Raw genomic sequence first — 24679 nt, forward strand, 5'->3', positions numbered from 1 at the left:
GATAATAATTTCTGATGATGGTTTCTATTTCCTTGGTGTTAGTTGTGATCTCTCTCCTTTCATTCATAATTTTATTAATTTGGGTCCTCTGTCTTTTCTTTGGGATGAGTTTGGCCAGTGGTTTATTGATCTTATTAGTTCTTTCAAAGAACCAGCTTCTAGTTTCGTTGATATGTTCTACTGTATCTCTAGTTTCTAACTCATTAATATCTGCTCTAATCTTAATTATTTCCCTTCTTGTACATGGGCTTGGCTTAATTTGTTGTTGATTTTCCAATTCCTTAGGGTGTAAAGGGAGTTGGCGTATTTGGCATTTTTCTATTTTTTTTTTTTGAGTGAGGCTTGGATGGCTATCTTTTTCCTCCTTAGGACCACCTTTGCCATATCCCATATGTTTTGGACCAATGTGTCTTCATTCTCATTGGTTTCCATGAATTGTTTAAGTTCTTATTTAATTTCCTGGTTGATCCAAACATTCTTGAGCAGGATGGTCTTTAGCTTCCAAGTGTTTGTATTCCTTCCAAACTTTTTTCACATGGTTGAGTTCCAGTTTCAAAGCATTGTGGTCTGAGAATATACAGGGAATAATCTCAGTCTTTTGCTATTGGTTGAGCCCTGATTTGTGACCCAGTATGTGGTCTCTTCTGGAGAAAGTTCCATGCATGCTTGAGAAGAATCAGTATTCTGTTGTTTTAGGGTGGAATGTTCTGTATATATCTATGAGGTTCATCTGGTCCAATGTGACATTCAATGCTCTTGTTTCTTGATTAATTTTCTGCTTGGATGATCTGTCTATTACTGAGATTGGTATGTTAAGATCCCCTACAATTAATATGTTCATATCAATATGATCTTTATTTTGGTTAACAGTTGTTTTATGTAGTTGGCTGCTCCTGTATTGGGGGCATAAATATTTACAATTGTTAGATCTTCTTGGTGGATAGACCCTGTAAGAATGATGTAGTGTTCTTCTGTATAGCTGACTACAGTTTTTAGCTTAAAATCTAATTTATCTGATATGAGAATCACTACCCTAGCTTTCTTTTGAGGCCCATTGGCATGAAAGATGTTTCTTCATCCCTTCACTTTCAGTCTGGATGTATCTTTGGGTTCCAAATATATCTCCTGTAGACAGCATATGAACAGGTCCTGTCATTTTTTTCCAGTCTGCAGCCCTGTGTCATTTTATGGGAGCATTTAGGCCATTTGTGCTGAGAGTGATTATTGAAAGATAAGTTTTTATTGACACCATGTTGCTGTGAAGTCTTTGTTTCTACAGATTGACTCTGTAAATTTCTGTTCTTTTTTAAAAAATATTTTATTTATTTGACAGACAGATATCACAAGTAGGCAGAGAGGCAGGCAGAGAGAGGAAGAGAAGCAGGCTCCCTCCTGAGCAGAAAGTCCAACGTGGGGCTCGATCCCAGGACCCTATGATCATGGCCTGAGCTGAAGGCAGAGGCTTTAACCTGTTGAGCCACCCAGGTGCCCTGTAAATTTCTGTTCTATGTCACTCTTGGGTTCATTTTTCTTCTATAGAATCTCCCTTAATATTTTTTGTAGTGCCAACTTGGTGGTCACATACTCTTTTAAACCTTGCCAGTCTTGGAAGCTCTTTATCTTTCCATCCATTTTGAATGTCAGCCTTTCTGGATAAAGTTTTCTTGGCAGCATGTTATTCTCATTTAGTGCCAGGAATATGTCTTGCCAGCACTTTTGGGCTTGCCAGGTTTCTGTGGATGGGTCTGACATTATTCTGATTGTCTATACATAAGGAATATCATCCCCTTAGCTGCTCTTAAGACACCTTGTCTAAAATTATGATTTGTAAATTTCACAATTAAGTGTCTGGAGGTCTTTCTAGACTTGTTGATCTTGGTGGGGGGAGTGTCCTTTCTGCCTCTAGGACACAAACACTCATTCCATTCCCCAGATCAGGGAAATTTTCATCCAGAATTTGTTCAACTATATCTTCTATTCTTCCTTATTTTTCTACCCCCTCAGGGATCCCAATAATTCTGACATTGGAACGTTTCATGGCATCATTTATTTCCCTAATTTGTTTTCATGGCGTCTAAGCTGTTTGCTCCAAGATCCTCTGGATCCTTCTTTTCTATTAGTTGGTCTTCTAGATCACTAATTTGATCTTCTGCCTTGGTTACCCTAGCTGTTAATTTAGTTTCGATCTCATTGATAGCATTTTTTAGTACTGCCAGTTCAGCCCTCACTTCTGCCCTTAGAGTTCTTATGTAGGCATTGCCTAGATAATTGTTACCCTGAATTCCCTTTCCAACATAATATATCCATATTATAATATATTATATAATATTATAATATTATATCCATATCCAAGAGTTCTGATGCAGAGGACACAGTCTCTGGATTTTTCCTCTGGTTGGTGTTCCTCCTCCTAGTCATTTTGGTGAGTGGTGTTTAAGGGGCTGTATAGCTGAATATATCAACCACGATTGAAGCAAGGTTCAGCCTGGAAAGTTTCCAAGCAATCAGAAGTCACCACCAAAAAGAAAGAAAAAAAGAAAAAGGAGAAAAAGAGAAAACCCAGCCAGAATGAGCCCCAAACATAAGATTTATAAGGTACATATACAAAAACAAACAAACAAAAAGACTGAAACAGTGAAAGACAAGGAAAAGAAAGAAAAACCCAGCCAAAATGAACCCCATGAATGAGATTTATATAGTACAAAAACAAAAACAAATGCACAGAAACACTAACAGAAGAATAAGATGGGAAAGTGCTTATATACACTTGACGTGGGCGAGGAAGCTTATTTTGGTTCTTCCTGGGTGGCTCTTGTTATCTTTGTTAAAGGACTCAACTTTCCAGGGATACAGGGAAATTAAAACCGGTTTATATATAGGGGTAGTATTGAATAGGGAAAAAGGATTCCTTTGAGGCTTATATCTATATGCATAGAAAAGTAAAAGGAAAGAAAAAGAAACACAGTTATATATATGAAAAAAAGTACAAGTTAAAAAGTTATTATGGATATGCTGTATTAAACCTCCAGTTGTAATGGTAAGTAGGTTAAAAAATTGAACAAGAACTGTGAGAATGAATTTTTTAATAAAAAGAAAGATTGAAAAGTTGTGTCTATGAAATATACAGGTTTGGGGGCAATACCAGGAGCTTAATATATTGTTTTCCATTGAAGGTGGGGTTTTACAGTTTTATGGGGACTCTGTGGTGCTTGTTCTCTTGTTCTTTTGTCTTCTCTTCTTGGGGAGGGGCCTGCCACATTGTTTTTCAGTCAGTCCTGGTTGGGATGAGTCATCCTGCCCCTATCAAGGGGCTTGGCTCTGTGGATACTGTTTTTTCAGGCCTTTGTTCTTTGGAGGTTTTTGTTCTTTGGTGACTTTTTGTGGCTTTTTGGAGGTTTAGTGGAAAGTGAACTGCCTGCACCCAGACCTCTGCTTCAGAGAGAAACCTCAGTCTGCTCCCCTCTGGGTGGTTCAGAACACACAGACTTCCCCTCTGGTATCTCCACTGAAGACCACAACCTCCCATAGGCGGTGCACACCCCCAGCCACTGTCTCAGTGGTCGCTGGAAGCTCCCACTTGTCTCTGCACCCCCGTGCCACTAAAACAACAAGTGATATTGGTACAGGTGAGCCCAAACCTGAGTGACTGCCATTGCCGGGACTGGTGTCTGGGGTCCATGCCCACACAGGGTGTGCTCACAACAGACAGTTGAGCAGGAGGTGGAAGGCTTCAGGGTGAGGGACCCTGACTGGATTCCACCCTGGGTTCTCTAAGGTGTGGGCTGGATGCACTCAGACGCAGTGGTTATGCAGGTTCTGGAAGGCTGCATGTCCATAGGTCCAGAGTCCACTGGCCAGTGCCCACACTGTGCTCTTTCAGGCATGAGCGGGAGTGCATCCAGTCCCAGTGGTGGTGCAAGCAGTAGAAAGCAGTGGGTGCAGGGACCATGGACTGAGGCCACTGCTGGGCTTTCTCAGGTGTGTGGGGTGCACCAGCTGTGACCGTCCTGGTACCGTGGGTTTAGGCCCATGCCCATAACCGCCCAATTCTGCTTTTGCTTTTTTTGAGTGCTTTTTTTTTTTCAATTTATTTATTTTCAGAAAAACATTATTCATTATTTTTCACCACACCCAGTGCTCCATGCAAGCCGTGCCCTCTATAATACCCACCACATGGTAACCCAACCTCCCCCCCCGCCACTTCAAACCCCTCAGATTGTTTTTCAGAGTCCATAGTCTCTCATGGTTCACCACCCCTTCCAATTTACCCAAATTCCCTACTCCTCTCTAACGCCCCTTGTCCTCCATGCTATGTGTTATGCTCCACAAATAAGTGAAACCATATGATAACTGACTCTCTGCTTGACTTATTTCAATCAGCATAATCTCTTCCAGTCCCGTCCATGTTGCTACAAAAGTTGGGTATTCATCCTTTCTGATGGAGGCATAATACTCCATAGTGTATATGGACTACATCTCCCTTATCCATTCATCCGTTGAAGGGCATCTGGGTTCTTTCCATAGTTTGGCGACTGTGGCCATTGCTGCTATGAACATTAGGGAACAGATGGCCCTTCTTTTCACGACATCTGTATCCTTGGGGTAAATACCCAGGAGTGCAATTGCAGGGTCATAGGGAAGCTCTATTTTTAATTTCCTGAGGAATCTCCACACTGTTCTCCAAAGAGGCTGCACCAACTTGCATTCCCACCAACAGTGTAAGAGGGTTCCCCTTTCTCCACATCCTCTCCAACACATGTTGTTTCCTGTTTTGTTAATTTTGGTCATTCTAACTGGTGTAAGGTGATATCTCAATGTGGTTTTAATTTGAATCTCCCTGAGGGCTAATGATGATGAACATTTTTTCATGTGTCTGATAGCCATTTGTATGTCTTGATTGGAGAAGTGTCTGTTCATATCTTCTGCCCATTTTTTGATGTGTTTGCCTGTTTCGTGTGGGTTGAGTTTGAGGAGTTCATTATAGATCCTGGATATCAACCTTTTGTCTGTACTGTCATTTGCAAATATCTTCTCCCATTCCGTGGGTTGCCTCTTTGTTTTTTTGACTGTTTCCTTTGCTGTGCAGAAGCTTTTGATTTTGATGAAGTCCCAGAAGTTTATTTTCGCTTTTGTTTCCTTTGCCTTTGGAGACGTATCTTGAAAGAAGTTGCTGTGGCTGATATCAAAGAGATTACTGCCTATGTTCTCCTCTAGGATTCTGATGGATTCCTGTCTCACGTTGAGGTCTTTTATCCATTTGGAGTTTGTCTTTGTGTACGGTGTAAGAGAATGGTCGAGTTTCATTCTTCTACATATAGCTGATTAAAACGCTTCAAAGTATAGGGATAGAGGGAACATTCCTGAACCTCATCAAATCTATCTATGAAAGACCCACAGCAAATATCATCCTCAATGGGAAAAAGCTTGTAGCCTTCCCAATGAGATCAGGAACAAGACAAGGATGCCCACTTTCACCACTCTTGTTCAACATAGTATTAGAAGTCCTAGCAACAGCAATCCGACAACAGAGAGAAATAAAAGGTATCCAAATTGGTAATGAAGAAGTCAAACTCTCTCTCTTTGCAGATGACATGATTCTTCATATGGAAAACCCAAAAGACTCCACCCCCAAACTACTAGAACTCATACAGCAATTCAGCAACGTGGCAGGATACAAAGTCAATGTGCAGAAATCAGTGGCTTTCTTATACACTAACAATGAAAATACAGAAAGGGAAATTAGAGAATCGATTCCATTTACCAAGAACCATAAGATACCTGGGAATAAACCTAACTAAAGAGGTAAAGGATCTGTACTTGAGGAACTACAGAACACTCATGAAAGAAATTGAAGAAGACACAAATAGATGGAAGACCATTTCATGCTCTTGGATCAGAAGAATAAACATTGTTAAGATGTCTATACTGCCTAGAGCAATCTATACTTTTAATGCCATTCCGATCAAAATTCCACCGGCATTCTTCAAAGAGCTGGAGCAAATAATCCTAAAATATGTATGGAATCAGAAGAGACCCCGAATCGCTAAGGAAATATTGAAAAACAAAAATAAAGCTGGCAGCATCACCTTACCCGATTTCAAGCTTTATTACAAAGCTGTGATCACCAAGACAGCATGGTACTGGCATAAAAACAGACACATAGACCAGTGGAACAGAGTAGAGAGCCCTGATATGGACCCTCAACTCTATGGTCAATTAATCTTTGACAAAACAGGAAAAATATACAGTGGAAAAAAGACAGTCTCTTCAATAAATGGTGCTGGGAAAACTGGACAGCTATATGTAGAAGAATGAAACTCGATCATTTTTGAGTGCTTTTGATCAGACTCCAAGTTAATGCTGGTCCCCAATCAAAGGGCATGTTCATATTTGGGTGTTACTTTCCAATGGATCACTTCTGGTGGCTCCCTCCCCCTTTTGTTTATCTTCTGATATCAGTCTGAGCATTCCACTCCGCTTTGCCTCTCCACTGATGTCTTCTGACCCCGTAGAGTTCCAGAATTGTATAATCTTACATCTCAGTCTGATTTCATGGGTGTTCAGAGTGTTCTGGTAGATATTTAGCTCACTTTGAGGGACCGGTTGAAACAGTGTCTCCTACTCCTCTGCCATCTTGCCCCTCCTCCCAAAGCTCTTATTTCTTTGTTGATTTTCTGCTTATAAGCTTATGATCTATCGATTGCTGAGAGTGGAATGTTGAGGTCTCCTACTATTAATGTATTCTTATCAATATATCTCTTTGTTTTGGTTAAAGTTAGCCTATGTAGTTAGCTGCTCTCATGTTGGGGGCATAGTTATTTACAATTGTTAGTTTTTTCTTGTTGGATAGACACTTTAAGAAAGATGTAGTGTCCTTATGTATTTCTGACTACAGCCTTTAGCTTAAAATCTAATTAATCTAATATGAGAATTGATACCCCAGCTTTCTTTTGCAGTCTATTGTCATGAAAGATGGTTTTCTATCCCTTCACTTTCAGTCTGGATATATCTTTAGATTCAAAACGAGTCTCTTAGACAGCATGTAGATGGGTACTGTCTTTTTATCCAGTCTGCAACCCTGTGCTATTTTATGAGAGCATTTAGGCCATTCACATTGAGAGTGATTATTGAAAGATATTATTTTATTGACATCATGTTGCCTATGAAGTCCCTGTTTCTATATATTATCTCTATATTTCTGTTCTAGATAACTCTTGGGGTCTTTTATAGAACCTCCTTAATAATTCTTGCAGGGGCAGCTTAGTGGTCACATAAGGAGCTTAGTGGAAGCTCCTTATCCTTCCATCCATTCTGAATGACAGCCTTGCCAGAAAAAAAAATTCTTGGGTGTATGTTATTCTCATTTAGTGCCCTGAATATGTCTTGCCAGCCCTTTCTGGCTTGCCAGGTCTTTGGAGACAGGTCTGACATTATTCTGATGGTTCTCCCTCCATACTTAAGGAGACTATTCCCCCTAACTGCCCTTAAGATGGTTTCCTTGGTTCTAAGATTTGTGAGTTTTACCATTACATGCCTAGGCATTGGTCTTTCTCCTTGATCTTGGGAGGGGTCCTCTCTGCCTCTAGGACATGAATGCTTCTTTCATTCCTCAGATTAGGGAAATTCTAGGCTACAATTTGCACAAATATATCTTCTAGTCCTCTCTCTCTCTCCACCCCCTCAGGGTTCCCAATAATTCTAATTCTAACATTGGAAACTTTCATGGTGTCATGTATTTCTCTAATTCTGTTTTCATGGATCCTAAGCTGTTTGTTCCAGTTCTCCTCCTGATCCTTCTTTTCTATCAGTTTGTCTTCTGGATCATTAATTTATTCTTCTGCCTCATTTATTCTAGCTGTTAGAGTGTCTAGATTAGACTGGATCTCATTGATAACATTTTTAAGGTCTGCCAGATCAGCTCCCATTTCCTCCCTTAGAGAATCTGTGTTGCCATTAATGATTTTCTCAATCTTAGCTATTGTCTGTATAGCTGTTACTCTGAAGTTTATTCCCGACATCTTGCTTATATCCATATCCATTTGTTCTGTGGCAGAGGTTACAGTCTCTTTTTCCTATGTTGAGGGTTTCTCCTGTTTGTCATTCTGTTGAGAGGTGGTTGAGGGAATGTACCAAGTGCAAATTATTTACCACAACCCAAGGACCTTAGGGTTGTCTGCCTCTTGTTCTTCCAGCCTGTCTTCTGGGGGAGGAGCCTCCTATGCTGTTACTCGGGCAACCCTGTTTGGACAGAATTGCCCTGCCCCCTGTGGGGGATGGGCTCAGTGAAAACCAGATTTGGGGGACTTTTGTTCCCTCGTGGCTCTGGTGGTTCTGGTGCCTTTCCATGTTCCCCCACCCCGTCCCCCCAAGAATCAGAGCAGATGAGACCATATCCAAACTCCTGTCTCAGAACAGAGACATCAGAGTCTGCTCCTCATTCAGCTCTCCAGGACACACTGTCCCTGCTTCTGTCTGTGCTACCCAAAACCAAAGCATCATGGGCTATAGTTGTGTATCTCTGTTTTTTATGATGCAGCCTGTGGAGTCCTTTAACAGGTACCCACATGATCATAACATTATCCTAATGGGATATGTTCCATGCTGAATAAATATCTTTTCTGCTACAGTCTCCATAACTAGGTTCTAGTAAATAACAATGGTTACAACATTAGCTCTAGAAATAACAATGAAATATATAAGTTAATGTGGACTGGAATCTGCCCTCATGATCTTTCCAGAGTCTGAGAGTAAAATTTTCCTTGTGAGATCTGATTTCCTCTTATAAATGAGGAGAAAAAAAATGGGTTTTCTTAATATGTTATTTTCCTTCTTGTGAAAGTGGAATTTTTTTTTTTGAGTTTGGTTTCTTTTTTTCTTTCTCTCTCACTATCTCTCCCCAACCTCCTCTCTCTCCCTTCCTCTCCTCTCAAGACAGTAAAAATGAGCCCAAAATGTTGACATCTCAGCTGCAGGTAGTCTCATTCAATGAGAATCCCCAATGTGTGATAATTTACATTCTCTACTGCTGGTAACATTGACAAAAGTGTTATAGGACAGGGAAATAATTCATTATTTTTGCATAAAATAAACCTGAATAGCCCTCAGAATGTCACACAGGAAGTAATATGGTGGAGCTGAGATTCAAGATCTTGTCTGAATGTGTGTTTCCCACACAACCTGCTCCTCATGCTCTTTATTGGGTAGCTACATGTTGGGAAAGCAGCCAGTTAGAGGCTAATCCAACAACTGGTTGATCATTCTACCAATCACAGTTATTAATCCTCCCCCCTTGCCACTTCCCATTCTATGCTTTTTCTGGCTGTTGTGATGGCTTAGAATAAATACAGAGAGAGCCCCTGTCTTTGTGAATGACCATTTAATCAAGAGAGAAATATGATATCCATGGATGTGTTAAAAGGCATTTAGTAGATCCCCTGAGTGGCTCAGGTTTCCAGGAGATCAGTGGAGTGAGAAGGACCAGGTTTGGATGAAGTGGACATGAAGGAGTTGCAGAAGCTGGTGACAGAATTTACTACGGACTTAAGGGGGGGCACAAGGAGATGGGTAAGAGTGACATTCATCAGGTATAACTGACTGGACCACACTTCCTCACCCCCACCCTGTCTTCCACATCTTTGTTGGCATATTTGTGTGTTCTCCTGAGATACAGGCTACATTTGCCAGAAGAGAGGTAGCTCCATTTCCTAGGTGCATGGATAAAGCATGCACCATATTCAACAGTGCAGAACCCCAGCCTTTGAAAGTGACGTGAAGTTATAGCTGAGCCTCCCAACAGCCATTACCACATGCTATAATGCTGATCTCTGTATATGTAGTGGACATGGTAATGTGACCATTATGACTTCCATATATTTTAGTTGATACAGATCCTTGATCTTCTAAGACAACATAAATATTAACATCAGCGATTGCAATGAGAAACTAACATTACTGAGTATATATTACATGCTGGGAACACTAATACCTTGATTTATTTAATTTCACAAGAACACTATGAGGTAGGTACTAATATAATCTCATAATTAATATAACCCTCATTTTACAGCAGTGATTCTGAGGATTAGAAATGGTGAAACCCAGGTTTGTCTGATTCCAATGTCCATGGGTATGAACACTTAACTGTATTGCATGTCTATCATGTTACAGATGCCTCTGTAATAATGTCAGCACTGACAGAAGATAGGGCTCTTGATCCTATATGAACATATTGTTCCTGAATACTTGTCACCATCAGAAAGTATTCACTGAAAGATCTAAGGTTTTTTTCTATTGTTAAATTTTTTTAATTTAATTTAATTTTTTATTGTTTAAATTGCATAGACTTTTGTATCAGCAAAGTGATCCCCACAGAAACTGTGCAAATTTGTCTCAGCCCATCCATCCATCCATCCATCCATCCAAGAAATAGGTTTGTAGAGCTCTGATAGGCCATGAACTATAACCCAGACCCCATTTGATAGTTATAGCATCATCCTGTGAGATAGGGCAAGGCACTCGCTTAAGGAATCCTCTTCCTGTGTCAGAAATCTGGTCCTCTGTGGTCTCCTCTTAGACTGATGGCCTCTTTTGGCATTCTGTAACATATTTATCACCAACTCATAAACAAATGTTTTCAGATGCATCTGTACATTGAATGCATCTTTTCAGCTGCTGGATCATTGAAATTATCCCCCAATGATCAATAACAAAGTACTAGAATACACACAGATGGTGTAGTGCTACAAGACCATTTGAGAAATACTTCAATTCAATATACATCACAGAGCCAGGAAGTGCAACATCTTAAACTTTGTGAAAAAAGTAAAATTGGGGGGAGGAGTCAAGATGGCGGAGAAGTAGCAGGCTGAGACTACTTCAGCTAGCAGGAGATCAGCTAGAGAGCTTATCTAAAGATTGCAAACACCTGCAAATCCTGTGGCAGATCGAAGAGAAGAAGAACAGCAATTCTAGAAACAGAAAAACAACCACTTTCTGAAAGGTAGGACTGGCGGAGAAGTAAATCCAAAGCGCCGGGAAGATAGACCCTGGGGGGAGGGGCCGATCCCAGCAAGCGGTGGAGCAATGGAGCACAAAATCAGGACTTTTAAAAGTCTGTGCCACTGAGGGACATCGCTCGAGAGGCTAAACCGGGGCGAAGCCCACGCGGGGTTGGCGTGGCCTCAGGTCTCGCAGGGTCACAGAAGGATTGGGAGTGTCTGAGTGTTGCAGAGCTTGCGGATATTGGAACGGGAAAGCCAGCTACAGAGAAAGAGCCGACAGTAAGCTCGCAGCTTGGTGTTGCCTTGAGCCAGTCGCGGGCTCGGTGAGCTCGGAGCGCGACCGGAGGTTGGGCAGACGGGAGTTACTAGGAGCTGTTCGCTGAGGGCGCACTGGGGAGCGGGGCCCCGGGCTCTCGGCTCCTCCGGGCCAGAGACCAGGAGGCCGCCATTTGTGTTCCCATCCTCTGGAACTCTACGGAAAGCACTCAGGGAGCAAAAGCTCCTGAAAGCAAAGCCGAGCGGATCACTCAGCCCAACCCCTGGTAAGGGCAGTGCAATTCCGCCTGGGGCAAAGACACTTGAGAATCACTACAACAGGCCCCTCCCCCAGAAGATCAACAAGAAATCCAGGCAAAACCAAGTTCACCTACCAAGTAGTGCAGTTTCAATACCAAGGAGAGCAGCAGAATTCCAGAGGAGGAGAAAACAAACCACGGAACTCATGGCTTTCTCCCTGTGATTTTTTACTCTTGCAGTTAATTTAATTTTTTTTTTATTTTTCATTTTTTTTCTCTTCTTCGGCTAAATTTTTTTTTTTTACTTTTACCCTTTTCTTTTTTAACGTTTTTTAACTAGTTTATATAATATATATACATATATTTTTTCTTTTTTATACTTTTTTATTCGTTTTTTTTAATTCTTTTTTTTCTTTCTTTATTTTTGAACCTCTTTTTATCCCCAAATCAGAAGAGATCCCAATCTCTTCAATCTCTTTTTTTAATTCCTTTTTTAATTCTTGATTGAATTTTTAATTCAATCTCTTTTTTTAATTCTTTTTTTTCTTTCTTTCTTTTTGAACCTCTTTTAATCCCCAAATCAGAAGACACCCCAATCAGAAGAGATTGGGAAATCCCAATCAGAAGAGATCCCAATCAGAGGAGGTCCCTCACCCAATCGTGAGAGGGGAGATATCCCCCCTCACGATTTTGGATCTCTTCTGATTAGGTTAAAGCATATTTTCCTTGGATTGTTGCCACCCTTTTAGTATTTTACTTGCTCCTTCATATACTCTTAGCTGGGCAAAATGACAAGGCGGAAAAATTCACAACAAAAAAAAGAACAAGAGGCAGTACCGAAGGCTAGGTACCTAATCAATGCAGACATTGGTAATATGTCAGATCTAGAGTTCAAAATGACAATTCTCAAGGTTCAAGCCGGGATTGAAAAAAGCATGGAAGATATTAGAGAAACCCCTCCAGAGATATAAAAGCCCTTTCTGGAGAAATAAAAGAACTAAAATCTAACCAAGTTGAAATAAAAAAAGCTATTAATGAGGTTCAATCAAAAATGGAGGCTCTCACTGCTAGGATAAATGAGGCAGAAGAAAGAGTTTGCAATATAGAAGACCAAATGACAGAGAATAAAGAAGCTGAGCAAAAGAGGGACAAAGAGCTACTGGACCATGAGGGGAGAATTCGAGAGATAAGTGACGCCATAAGATGAAACAACATTAGAATAATTGGGATTCCAGAAGAACAAGAAAGAGAGAGGGGAGCAGAAGGTATTCTGGAGAGAATTATTGGGGAGAATTTCCCCAATATGGCAAAGGGAATGAGCATCAAAATTCAGGAGGTTCAAAGAACGCCCCTCAAAATCAATAAGAATAGGCCCACACCCCGTCACCTAATAGTAAAATTTACAAGCCTTAGTGACAAAGAGCAAATCCTGAAAGCAGCCCGGGAAAAGAAGTCTGTAACATACAATGGTAAAAGTATTAGATTGGCAGCTGACTTATCCACAGAGACCTGGCAGGCCAGAAAGAGCTGGCATGATATTTTCAGAGCACTAAACGAGAAAAACATGCAGCCAAGAATACTATATCCAGCTAGGCTATCATTGAAAATAGAAGGAGAGATTAAAAGCTTCCAGGACAAACAAAAACTGAAAGAATTTGCAAACACCAAACCAACTCTACAGGAAATACCGAAAGGGGTCGTCTAAGCAAAGAGAGAGCCTACAAGTGGTAGATCAGAAAGGAACAGAGACAATATACAGTAACAGTCATCTTACAGGCAATACAATGGCACTAAAATCATATCTCTCAATAGTTACCCTGAATGTTAATGGGATAAATGCCCCAATCAAAAGACACAGGGTATCAGAATGGATAAAAAAACAAAAGCCATCTATATGTTGCCTCCAAGAAACTCATTTTAAGCCCGAAGACACCTCCAGATTTAAAGTGAGGGGGTGGAAAAGAATTTACCATGCTAATGGACATCAGAAAAAAGCAGGAGTGGCAATCCTTATATCAGATCAATTAGATTTTAAGCCAAAGACTATAATAAGAGATGAGGAAGGACACTATATCATACTCAAAGGGTCTGTCCAACAAGAAGATCTAACAATTTTAAATATCTATGCCCCCAACGTGGGAGCAGCCAACTATATAAACCAATTAATAACAAAATCAAAGAAACACATCAACAATAATACAATAATAGTAGGGGACTTTAACACTCCCCTCACGGAAATGGACAGATCATCCAAGCAAAAGTTCAACAGGGAAATAAAGGCCTTAAATGATACCCTGGATGAGATGGACATCACAGATATATTCAGAACATTTCATCCCAAAGCAACAGAATACACATTCTTCTCTAGTGCACATGGAACATTCTCCAGAATAGATCACATCCTCGGTCCTAAATTAGGACTCAACTGTTATCAAAAGATTGGGATCATTCCCTGCATATTTTCAGACCACAATGCTCTGATCCTAGAACTCAACCACTGAGGAAGTTTGGAAAGAACACAAATACATGGAGACTAAACAGCATCCTTCTAAAGAATGAATGGGTCAACCGGGAAATTAAAGAAGAATTGAAAAAAATCATGGAAACAAATGATAATGAAAACACAATGGTTCAAAATCTGTGGGACACAACAAAGGCAGTCCTGAGAGGAAAATATATAGTGGAACAAGCCTTTCTCAAGAAACAAGAAAGGTCTCAGGTACACAACCTAACCCTACACCTGAAGGAGCTGGAGAAAGAACAAGAAAGAAACCCTAAGCCCAGCAGGAGAAGAGAAATCATAAAGATCAGAGCAGAAATCAATGAAATAGAAACCAAAAAAACAATAGAACAAATCAACGAAACTAGGAGCTGGTTCTTTGAAAGAATTAATAAAATTGATAAACCCCTGGCCAGACTTATCAAAAAGAAAAGAGAAAGGACCCAAATAAATAAAATCATGAATGAAAGAGGAGAGATCACAACTAACACCAAAGAAATACAAACTATTATAAGAACATACTATGAGCAACTCTACACCAACAAATTTGACAATCTGGAAGAAATGGATGCATTCCTAGAAACATATAAACTACCAAAATTGAACCAGGAACAAATAGAAAGCCTGGACAGACCCATAACCAGTAAGGAGATTGAAACAGTCATTAAAAATCTCCAAACAAACAAAAGCCCAGGGCCAGATGGCTTCCCGGGGGAATTCTACCAAACATTTAAAGAAGAACTAATTCCTATTCTCCTGAAACTGTTCCAAGAAATAGAAATGGAAGGAAAACTTCCAAACTCATTTTATGAGGCCAGCATCACCTTGATCCCAAAACCAGACAAGGATCCCATCAAAAAAGAGAGCTATAGACCAATATCCTTGATGAACACAGATGCGAAAATTCTCACCAAAATACTAGCCAATAGGAATCAACAGTACATTAAAAGGATTATTCACCACGACCAAGTGGGATTTATCCCAGGGCTGCAAGGTTGGTTCAACATCCACAAATCAATCAATGTGATATAACACATCAATAAAAGAAAGAACAAGAACCATATGATACTCTCAATAGATGCTGAAAAAGCATTTGACAAAGTACAGCATCCCTTCCTGATCAAAACTCTGCAAAGTGTAGGGATAGAGGGCACATACCTCAATATCATCAAAGCCATCTATGAAAAACCCACCGCAAATATCATTCTCAATGGAGAAAAACTGAAAGCTTTTCCACTAAGGTCAGGAACACGGCAGGGATGTCCATTATCACCACTGCTATTCAACATAGTACTAGAAGTCCTAGCCTCAGCAATCAGACAACAAAAGGAAATCAAAGGCATCCAAATCAGCAAAGAAGAAGTCAAATTATCACTCTTTGCAGATGATATGATACTCTATGTGGAAAACCCAAAAGAGACCACTCCAAAACTGCTAGAACTTGTACAGGAATTCAGTAAAGTGTCAGGATATCAGATCAATGCCCAGAAATCAGTTGCATTTCTCTACACCAACAACAAGACAGAAGAAAGAGAAATTAAGGAGTCAATCCCATTTACAATTGCACCCCAAACCATAAGATACCTAGGAATAAACCTAACCAAAGAGGCACAGAATCTATACTCAGAAAACTATAAAGTACTCATGAAAGAAATTGAGGAAGACACAAAGAAATGGAAAAGTGTTCCATGCTCCTGGATTGGAAGAATAAATATTGTGAAAATGTCTATGCTACCTAAAGCAATCTACACATTTAATGCAATTCCTATCAAAGTACCATCCATCTTTTTCAAAGAAATGGAACAAATAATTTTAAAATTTATATGGAACCAGAAAAGACCTCGAATAGCCAAAGGGATATTGACAAAGAAAGCCAAAGTTGGTGGCATCACAATTCCGGACTTCAAGCTCTATTACAAAGCTGTCATCATCAAGACAGCATGGTACTGGCACAAAAACAGACACATAGATCAATGGAACAGAATAGAGAGCCCAGAAATAGACCCTCAACTCTATGGTCAACTAATCTTTGACAAAGCAGGAAAGAATGTCCAATGGAAAAAAGACAGCCTCTTTAATAAATGGTGTTGGGAAAATTGGATAGCCACGTGCAGAAAAATGAAATTGGACCATTTCCTTACACCACACACAAAAATAAACTCAAAATGGATGAAGGACCTCAATGTGAGAAAGGAATCCATCAAAATCCTTGAGGAGAACACAGGCAGCAACCTCTTCGACCTCAGCCGCAGCAACATCTTCCTAGGAACATCGCCAAAAGCAAGGGAAGCAAAGGCAAAAATGAACTGTTGGGATTTCATCAAGATCAAAAGCTTTTGCACAGCAAAAGACACAGTTAACAAAATCAAAAGACAACGGACAGAATGGGAGAAGATATTTGCAAACGACATATCAGATAAAGGACTAGTGTCCAAAATCTATAAAGAACTTAACAAACTCAACACCCAAAGAACAAATAATCCAATCAAGAAATGGGCAGAGGACATGAACAGACATTTCTGCAAAGACATCCAGAGGGCAAACAGACACATGAAAAAGTTCTCCATATCACTCGGCATCAGGGAAATACAAATCAAAACCACAATGAGATATCACCTCACACCAGTCAGAATGGCTAAAATCAACAAGTCAGGAAATGACAGATGCTGGCGAGGATGCGGAGAAAGGGGAACCCTCCTACACTGTTCTTGGGAATGCAAGCTGGTGCAACCACTCTGGAAAACAGCATGGAGGTTCCTCAAAATATTGAAAATAGAACTGCCCTATGACCCAGCAATTGCACTACTGGGTATTTACCCTAAAGATACAAACGTAGTAATCCAAAGGGGCACGTGCACCCAAATATTTATAGCAGCAATGTCCACAATAGCCAAACTATGGAAAGAACCTAGATGTCCATCAACAGATGAATGGATAAAGAAGAAGTGGTATATATACACAATGGAATACTATGCAGCCATCAAAAGAAACGAAATCTTGCCATTTGCAACAACATGGATGGAACTAGAGCATATCATGCTTAGCGAAATAAGTCAAGCGGAGAAAGACAACTATCATATGATCTCCCTGATATGAGGAAGTAGTGATGCAACATGGGGGCTTAAGTGGGTAGGAGAAGAATCCATGAAACAAGATGGGATAGGGAGGGAGACAAACCATAAGCGACTCTTAATCTCATGAAACAAACTGTGGGTTGCTGGGGGGAGGGGGGTTGGGAGAAAGGGGTAGGGTTATGGACATTGGGGAGGGTATGTGCTTTTGGGTAAATTGGAAGGGGTGGTGAACCATGAGAGACTATGGACTCTGAAACACAATCTGAGGGGTTTGAAGTGGCGGTGGGGTGGGAGGTTGGGGTACCAGGTGGTGGGTATTATAGAGCATGGCTTGCATGGAGCACTGGGTGTGGTGAAAAAATAATTAATACTGTTTTTCTGAAAGTAAATAAATTGGAAAAAAAAAGTAAAATTGGGAGTCAATTTTTCATACATAGGGCAAGCCTCCTCCTGTACTGTATCACTGTACCACCACCTATTTAATCACTTCGTTTGCCACTAGGAAAATTTCCAGTCCTGAAAAGAGGATCTGTCAACGCTTTTTTGTTCTTATGATGCTAGAAATTAAAAGGAACTTGTTCAACCAATCTCCCACTATGGTGTTCAAGAGATGTTGTTGCAGCATTTGTTAAAATACAGAGCTCTTTTATAATATAACATTATCACAGTTTTGGCAATGTACTGTTATGATTTTTTTTAATATGGTTCCACATTCTTTCAGGTGAAAGTACTTAACATAGAGGTTTTTCTAAATTAGTAGTTGTACAAATGGATCTAAATGAAATGCAAATGTCAAAATGAGCCTCAAAAGAACAGGTAGGTAATAATTTTAAAGATATAAGCTATCTCTCCCTCCTTTTCATGATTTGGTTTCTGCCTGCATTCCTACCTTATTGCTTCATTCCCTGTCTCTCACTCAGATACTTTATGCTGCAGTCACTGTGCTGCTCTGGGCTGAAAGGAGCTCTTGAGCACACATGTGTGCACATGTCTGTGCATCTACAGGACCCTTGTGACAATTTTATTGAGTCACTCTTCCATGTCTGTTGGTGGCCTCCCACAACACACCCAGAGTCTTAGTTTCCACTCCTTTGTTTGTTTCTTTTTCTCTTGAGTCAGATGGGTTAAGCTTCAGTTGCCCTGGCAACAAACTTCAGTTTTTATCTCAACCTCTGGCCACAGAAAGGGAGCAAGAGGAAGAGAAGTGCTTTCTCATCTGTCCCGGATCTTCAGTTAGGCTGATTCCTGAGCTGAGTGACCCAGTGGGGATGTGCAGAAGAATGTTTCCATGACACCGAAATCCCACATCCCCTTCCAGCACAGAAGCACTTCTTCCCTCTCCCTGCCTGCTAGGATCTCCCCTGAGAATGAGAATGTACTTTGGCTAGCAGGGAAGGGATAGATATGTGGTAGAGGATGCGAAGAGAGAGGTGTAATCTTGGGATGTCTTTAAGAAGGAATGGAGAAGGGACCAGAGTCCCAAAGAAAGCATTTTGTACAGCACTGAAGCCCCAGGAGAGGATGAAGACTATGAACGCATAGTGTCTCTAAATGTGGTTCTGTGATTTTCCCCAGCAGTACACGGTATTACACCATTTTCTGAAGCCAAGTTCCAAGGCTGAGTCCCTGAAAAATGGGATCTGTGTTGTTAAAGGAGAATGGAATCTGCCATCAGTTGTGGAGGCAATGACAGACTTGAGAAGGACTCGCTCACCTCAGTGACAACACTCATGAGTTACTCCACCCTGTGTGTGTGTCTGTCTGGTCCACTCTTCTTTTCTTTCATGTTCTGTTTTGAAAGTCTATTTATTGTATGTAAAATGTTCTGGGTTAAAGTTGAGGACAATGCAAGGATGTTCCATTCTCCTCTAACATGGACACATTGGAGGGTGAACAGCAGAAGAGCAGGTGAGCATAATATGGTGAGATCACTTGTGCTCCTTAGACTGCATGGGAATTTTGGTTGATTTATTCTCCCCGACTGATGTGATATTCATCATGAATGCCCATGCTCTGGACTTGACAGTAAGGGGCAAAAACAACAACAACAACAACAACAAAACCATGCCCAACAACAACAACAAAACAAACAAACAAACAAACAAAACCACACTGGATTTGTGTCTAATCTTGTATGTGTAATCAGATGCTATTGCCAACAACAACAAAAATATCCTGGAATGCAAAGATTAGTCACAGTCAAGGAAAAGCTTTATTGCCATGCACTTTGTAAACCAGAAAGACCCAGCCTTTGGCTACAAATGGAAAGTAGGCTCCAAAAGGGAAGGTTTAGGTTCAGGATTAAACAGCCAAAAACAGCAAGTCCTATGCCCTTTATTGAGATTGAGAATGGTTAGATTCAGGTCCCAAACTGCAAGCTTCAGGAGTAGAGAGACAAGCAGGATACAACTATTTCTGGTAGCAGTTTCAGGATGTGGCAGCAGCTGAAAAGGATGGCAGAATGTGTCGCAGGTGTCATTTTGTGAAATTTGCTAAATTTTGTGCAAGCTTGTCCCCCGCAGGCTATGCTGACTGGTTTTGTTACTCATGGTAATTTGTCCTAATTAAAATTTTTCTTTCTCTCCCATATTTCCTATTAGCTGTTGCTAAGTACTAGGGTCTTTTGTTCTCACTATCATGTGAATGGTTCTTTTGAATAAATGTCCATTCTGTTTTGGTGAAAATGCTCAGTTTCTCAGATTTCCACTTCACTTCACTACTTCTTTCCAAGATGAGGGAAGGGGTATGTATAGTTTACAAGTCTCCTCAGTGATGCTGGAAGAGGAGGAAAGAAATATGAAATTCTTATAGTGCTTACAGTATGCTTGGTGGTTTCTGAGGGAAGGAGGACTCTTGTCTCCTGAGTCCAGCTGGTGAGACTGACCTCCACCATCCATGCATGCTGACAAAACTTACATTTTCCTCTCTCTCCTCTTGGTCAGGACTTGGTGCTGTTTGGCTGACCCAGCCTCAGCTCACATTTGCTGGCATCTGTAGACCCCTCTGAATCTTGGTCTCAGCCTCCATCCCCACTCTGGGCAGGGCTGTCACACGACAGCCTCAGTGGCAGGGTCCCCTACTCCCTTGCCTATTTAAGCTTCCTTCCTGTGTCCCTGGCTGTGGACTCAGTCACTTTCCACATTTCCCCCTCAGGGAATACAGCCCCTGGGGTCTTTCCTATAGCACAGCAGGAGCCAAGATCAGCTCCAGAAGGCTAAGTTCCTCAACCTCGGCCATCCTTCTGCCCAAGGAGGCTGCTGGGTCATCCTGCAAAGTGAACTCTTCTGAGTCCTAAACACAAATGGGGCAAAATCGTGCACCCACTTCTCTGTTGTAGCTCTCTTGTCCCCTTCCATAGAGGAGAGACAGAGCCTTGAGAACTTTCCCTCCATCTGCCACCTCCTGCCTGTGTCTTCTTCTCCTCTGAGGCTGGGACAAAACATTCTTCTTTTGCTTGACCTTCATGCTCACAAGGCTGCCCATAGTATGTCCAGATCTCAAAGGGAAAGCTTTAGGATTTTCTTCTTCTTTTCCTCCCCCTCCTCCTCCTCCTCCTTCTCCTTCCTTTTCTTTGAAAAAAGAGATTGGCCAACTGATTTAAAAAAAAAACATAAAATAGAAGAGATTACCAAACATGAATGTTTGTGCCCTCATCAGCAGGGAAAGATCTATAAAAGTAAACTCGGAGTTCAAAGGCAGACACCATGTTTTAAAAGGGTCCTAGGAGATGCTGTGTCACCAATTTTAATGTCAGTGTCCAGACAGCTTCACTCCTGTCATCTTCTCCCACCAGTGCCTGGTAACCATCAAGGAGAGTTGAGCACAGAGATGAACTTAACCAAAGCTTGTGATGTCTTTCAGGAGTTACGGGGAAAGCTGGAGAGCATGTTCATGTCTGACTAGTCCAGGAAAAGCTTGGAGTGTAGGCAAAATTTTTGTCCCATCAAGACAAGACATGTGGGGCCTCTGGCAACTGGCAGCTTTTCTCAGGCTCCTGAGTTCTCTAGCTGGCAGTCACTCACTGAAAAGCAATGATGCTGTCAAACTTCTTTTGAGAGCTCCTGGTTCCTGCCCTGTTCTGAGAATGAACAGTCTTAGTCACCCTATAAATACATACTTAGACTGCCTGCCTATGTGCAGATGGAGAAATAAAGTCCCAGGGAGACCAAGGAATGTGCTTGATGCCATGCAGCCAGAGAGATTACTAGATGAAGTCGTGGCAGCACTGCTGCCTACCCTAGATGACTTTATAATGGGCTAACACCTTCTCTTTCTCCCTCTCATTTATCATGATTATGTTATTTTAAGTAGCAGTGAACTAATTTAATGATATATAAGGAAAATAAGGCAGGGCACAGTATTCTTTGTGTCTTTCACACAAACACAAGAATTGTAGGCATACACACATTGCAGATTTGCTATAGAGTTAAAGTGAGATTCTCTGGTAAAACCTCCTGTGCTGCCACCTTCCCCCCATGTCAGTCTGCAAGGAAGCAATGACAGATCGAAGGTGACTTACTTAGCATTCAACAACATTAAAGGAACCTGTCTTAATAGGTTTTTTGTACTCTTATAAAAGCTGCTCATTTGGTACTTACGTGGGGAACAAGACAATACCAACCCACCAACCAACCAATGCATGAAGAAGTTAGTGTGGGAAGTGTTAGGAAGAAAATAGCCCAGGTCCTAGGTCAGGAACAATTTACTACACAGAGTGGTCAGGCACAGCCTCTCTGAGAAGGCAGCGATGGAGCAGAAACCCTACCGTTGAGAAGGAACCAACTACGTAAAGATCCTGGCCTGGACTCACCCAGGCAAAGAGCACCATGATGACCAATGTCCTGATGAGAGAATAAGTTTGGCATGTTCCAAGAACAGAAGTCGGCCAAAGTTATTGTGGTGAAGGCAAGAGCTGGTGGGATTGTGTGGCTATTGAAATAGTAGCAGTAGATAAGCACAGAAGGGGATGCATGCACAATAACAATATAGTCTGAAGATCAGATCTAGAGGACTTGTTGCTGGACTGCGGGGGAGACCGACAAGATGCAAGACATGAAGAGGTGTACTTGGGGCATGTGAAGTTTATGGTTCTTTCAGGCCATCCAACAAACATACAGACACATCTGGATCTCAGGGCACAGGGTGATGCGGGAGCTAGGCCTGTAGGAGGTCCCATCATGTACCTGCTCTGTTTTCTGCTGGCCAAAATAATGAAACAACCCATGAAGAGAGTGTAGCATGAGAAGGGCCCTGTTTAAACTAAAAGCCAGTTTAAAGGGAAGAGTAAGTACTAAATACTAACAAGGAGCAGAGTGGCCATTTGGGTTGGAGGAAAAACACCCAGAGAGTGTATTGTCAAATATCCAAAAATTAAAATGAAATAAAGGAAGTGAAGGAGGAAGGGAGGGAGGAACAGTTTCAAAAAAGAAACAATTGTGAAATGTACCAAAGGCATCTGAGAGATGCAATAAGTTGAGGATGAGAGCACCATCATAGGATTTTGGCAATACGAATGTCATCAGTGACTTTAAAAAAAAATAGGTGTTTTATTATGGGGCAGGCTGGCAGAAGCACAATTGAAATGGTTAGCAAGGAAAATGGTTATAGAACAAGTGGAGATAGATTTGCTGTTTAGAGCGTCAGAGAAATGTGTCAGTACCTTGAAAGTATATGAGATCAGAGATGGCTTTGTTTTACTTCATTTTTTAGAAAGGGTGAGAAATATGAGCATATTTATAGATAACTAAATGACCCAGAAAAAAAATGGGAACATGGCAATTCGAGACAAAAGAATGATCATTGCAAAGTCCTACTTGTCCTCCGGAAGATAGGCATGGAATCCAGGTGAAGGGCCTTGCCTCAACTGGGTTCACGTCACTGCCTCCAGAGAGGCAGCAGAGAATGCAGGTACAGGTCCAGTGTTGCTAGTAAGTGCTAAGAGTTCCTATTTGGTCCCTTCTTTTTTCTCAATGAATAATCATTGTGATATGGGAAACAGAGGCAGAAGAAAAGTTATTAAATTTCCTTACCCACTGACAAGCCCTTAAAACAGGCAGAGTGACATTCCTCTAGGGACTCAAATGCCTCCACCTTAACATTTTGCTAAGGGCAGAGGGCAATCATAGCCTGACCAACCCCTACCCCCAACCAGGATCCTATAAGTCTATAAGTCTACTTTAACAATTCCTTTGGAAACTTCCTTTATCTCTAAACCCTACAAGATAGGTGTTGACAATCATTCCCAAGCATATATAGCCCACTGATGTACAACTAAAGCATCTCACGACAAAGGTTTTATCACCGTATAACATTTTTCCCAACAATAGCTAGCCCCTCAAGGTCCTGGAAACCTTGCTTCCAAAATTCCTCAGAGACTTACACCATCCCTAACCCCCTCCCAACTTGCAAGCAAATAATGGACCATTCCTCACAGCCCCGGGGCAGGAGCTCTTTCTGCTGATGGGTCCTGTCCCCATGCTTTAATAAACACCATTAAAAAAATTTTTTTTTCAGCATAACAGTATTCCTTGTTTTTGCACCACAGCCAGTGCTCCATGCAATCCGTGCCCTCTCTAATACCCACCACCTGATTCCCCAACCTCCCAATAAACACCATTTTGCAAGAAAGATGTCTCAAGAATTCTTTCTTGGTTGTCGGCTCTGTACCTTACCCCACTGAACCTCACTTATATTCCAAGACTTCATCAACTGAATATCATGAGAAGAGTGGGTGCTGGTGATTGTGGAAGGCTACTGGAGGTAGAGGAGAGAGGACATACAGGTATGGAGGGTGCACAGTGTGTCCTTTGTTGGGGGTATACCAGGAAAGTAGATAAGAGAGAGCATGGAGCAACAGACATGTGTTTGAGGGTGAGAGTTTATAGTTCTGGGTAAGCTGGGGAAGAAGCAGCCTGGTAGAACTCAAGGAAGGCTGTGGGGTCCCTGCTTTGGAGGTCCCCAAGAGGTGTGGATGAAGAGTTGTTAGAAAGAGGGAGCTGAGGGGCACCTTGGTGGCTCAGTGGGTTAAAGCCTCTGCCTTAGGCTCAGGTCATGATCCCAAGGTCCTGGGCTCCAGCCCCGCATTGGGCTCTCTGTTCAGCAGGAAGCCTGCTTCCGTGCCTACTTGTGATCTCTGTCTGTCAAATAAATAAAATCTTAAAAAAAAAAAAAAAAAGAAAGAAAGAAAGAAAAAAAGAGGGAGCCAAACGAACAGGGCATCAGGATGGGGGTGATGACAGAGAGGAATGTTACAAAGGGACAGCATGGAGGGGAGCAGGGCATGACAAGGGGCAGAGGGATGCCCCGAGGGGAGGGGAACATCCCTGAGAACAGAGAGGCTCTTAGTTGACTGGGTCTTTACCCTAGGCCCTGAGGTTGCCCTGAGGAATCAAAGGAGGGAAGGCTGAGAGGAAGAGAGCGAGTGTGCCTCAGGGACAACCCTATTTTCAGGCTGGGATTGGGCGGGAAGAGAATGACCAGGGAACCGGTACAGGGGCCGCACATTGGGCGGTGGATGCGGCCGGGAAGTCCAGCAACTGGACCTAAATCTCACCAGTCTGGTCTCTTACCGGACAGTTCGCAACAGTGTCA

The sequence above is a fragment of the Neovison vison genome, chromosome X (genome assembly GCF_020171115.1).
Source record: "Neovison vison isolate M4711 chromosome X, ASM_NN_V1, whole genome shotgun sequence".
Taxonomy (NCBI): domain Eukaryota; kingdom Metazoa; phylum Chordata; class Mammalia; order Carnivora; family Mustelidae; genus Neogale; species Neogale vison.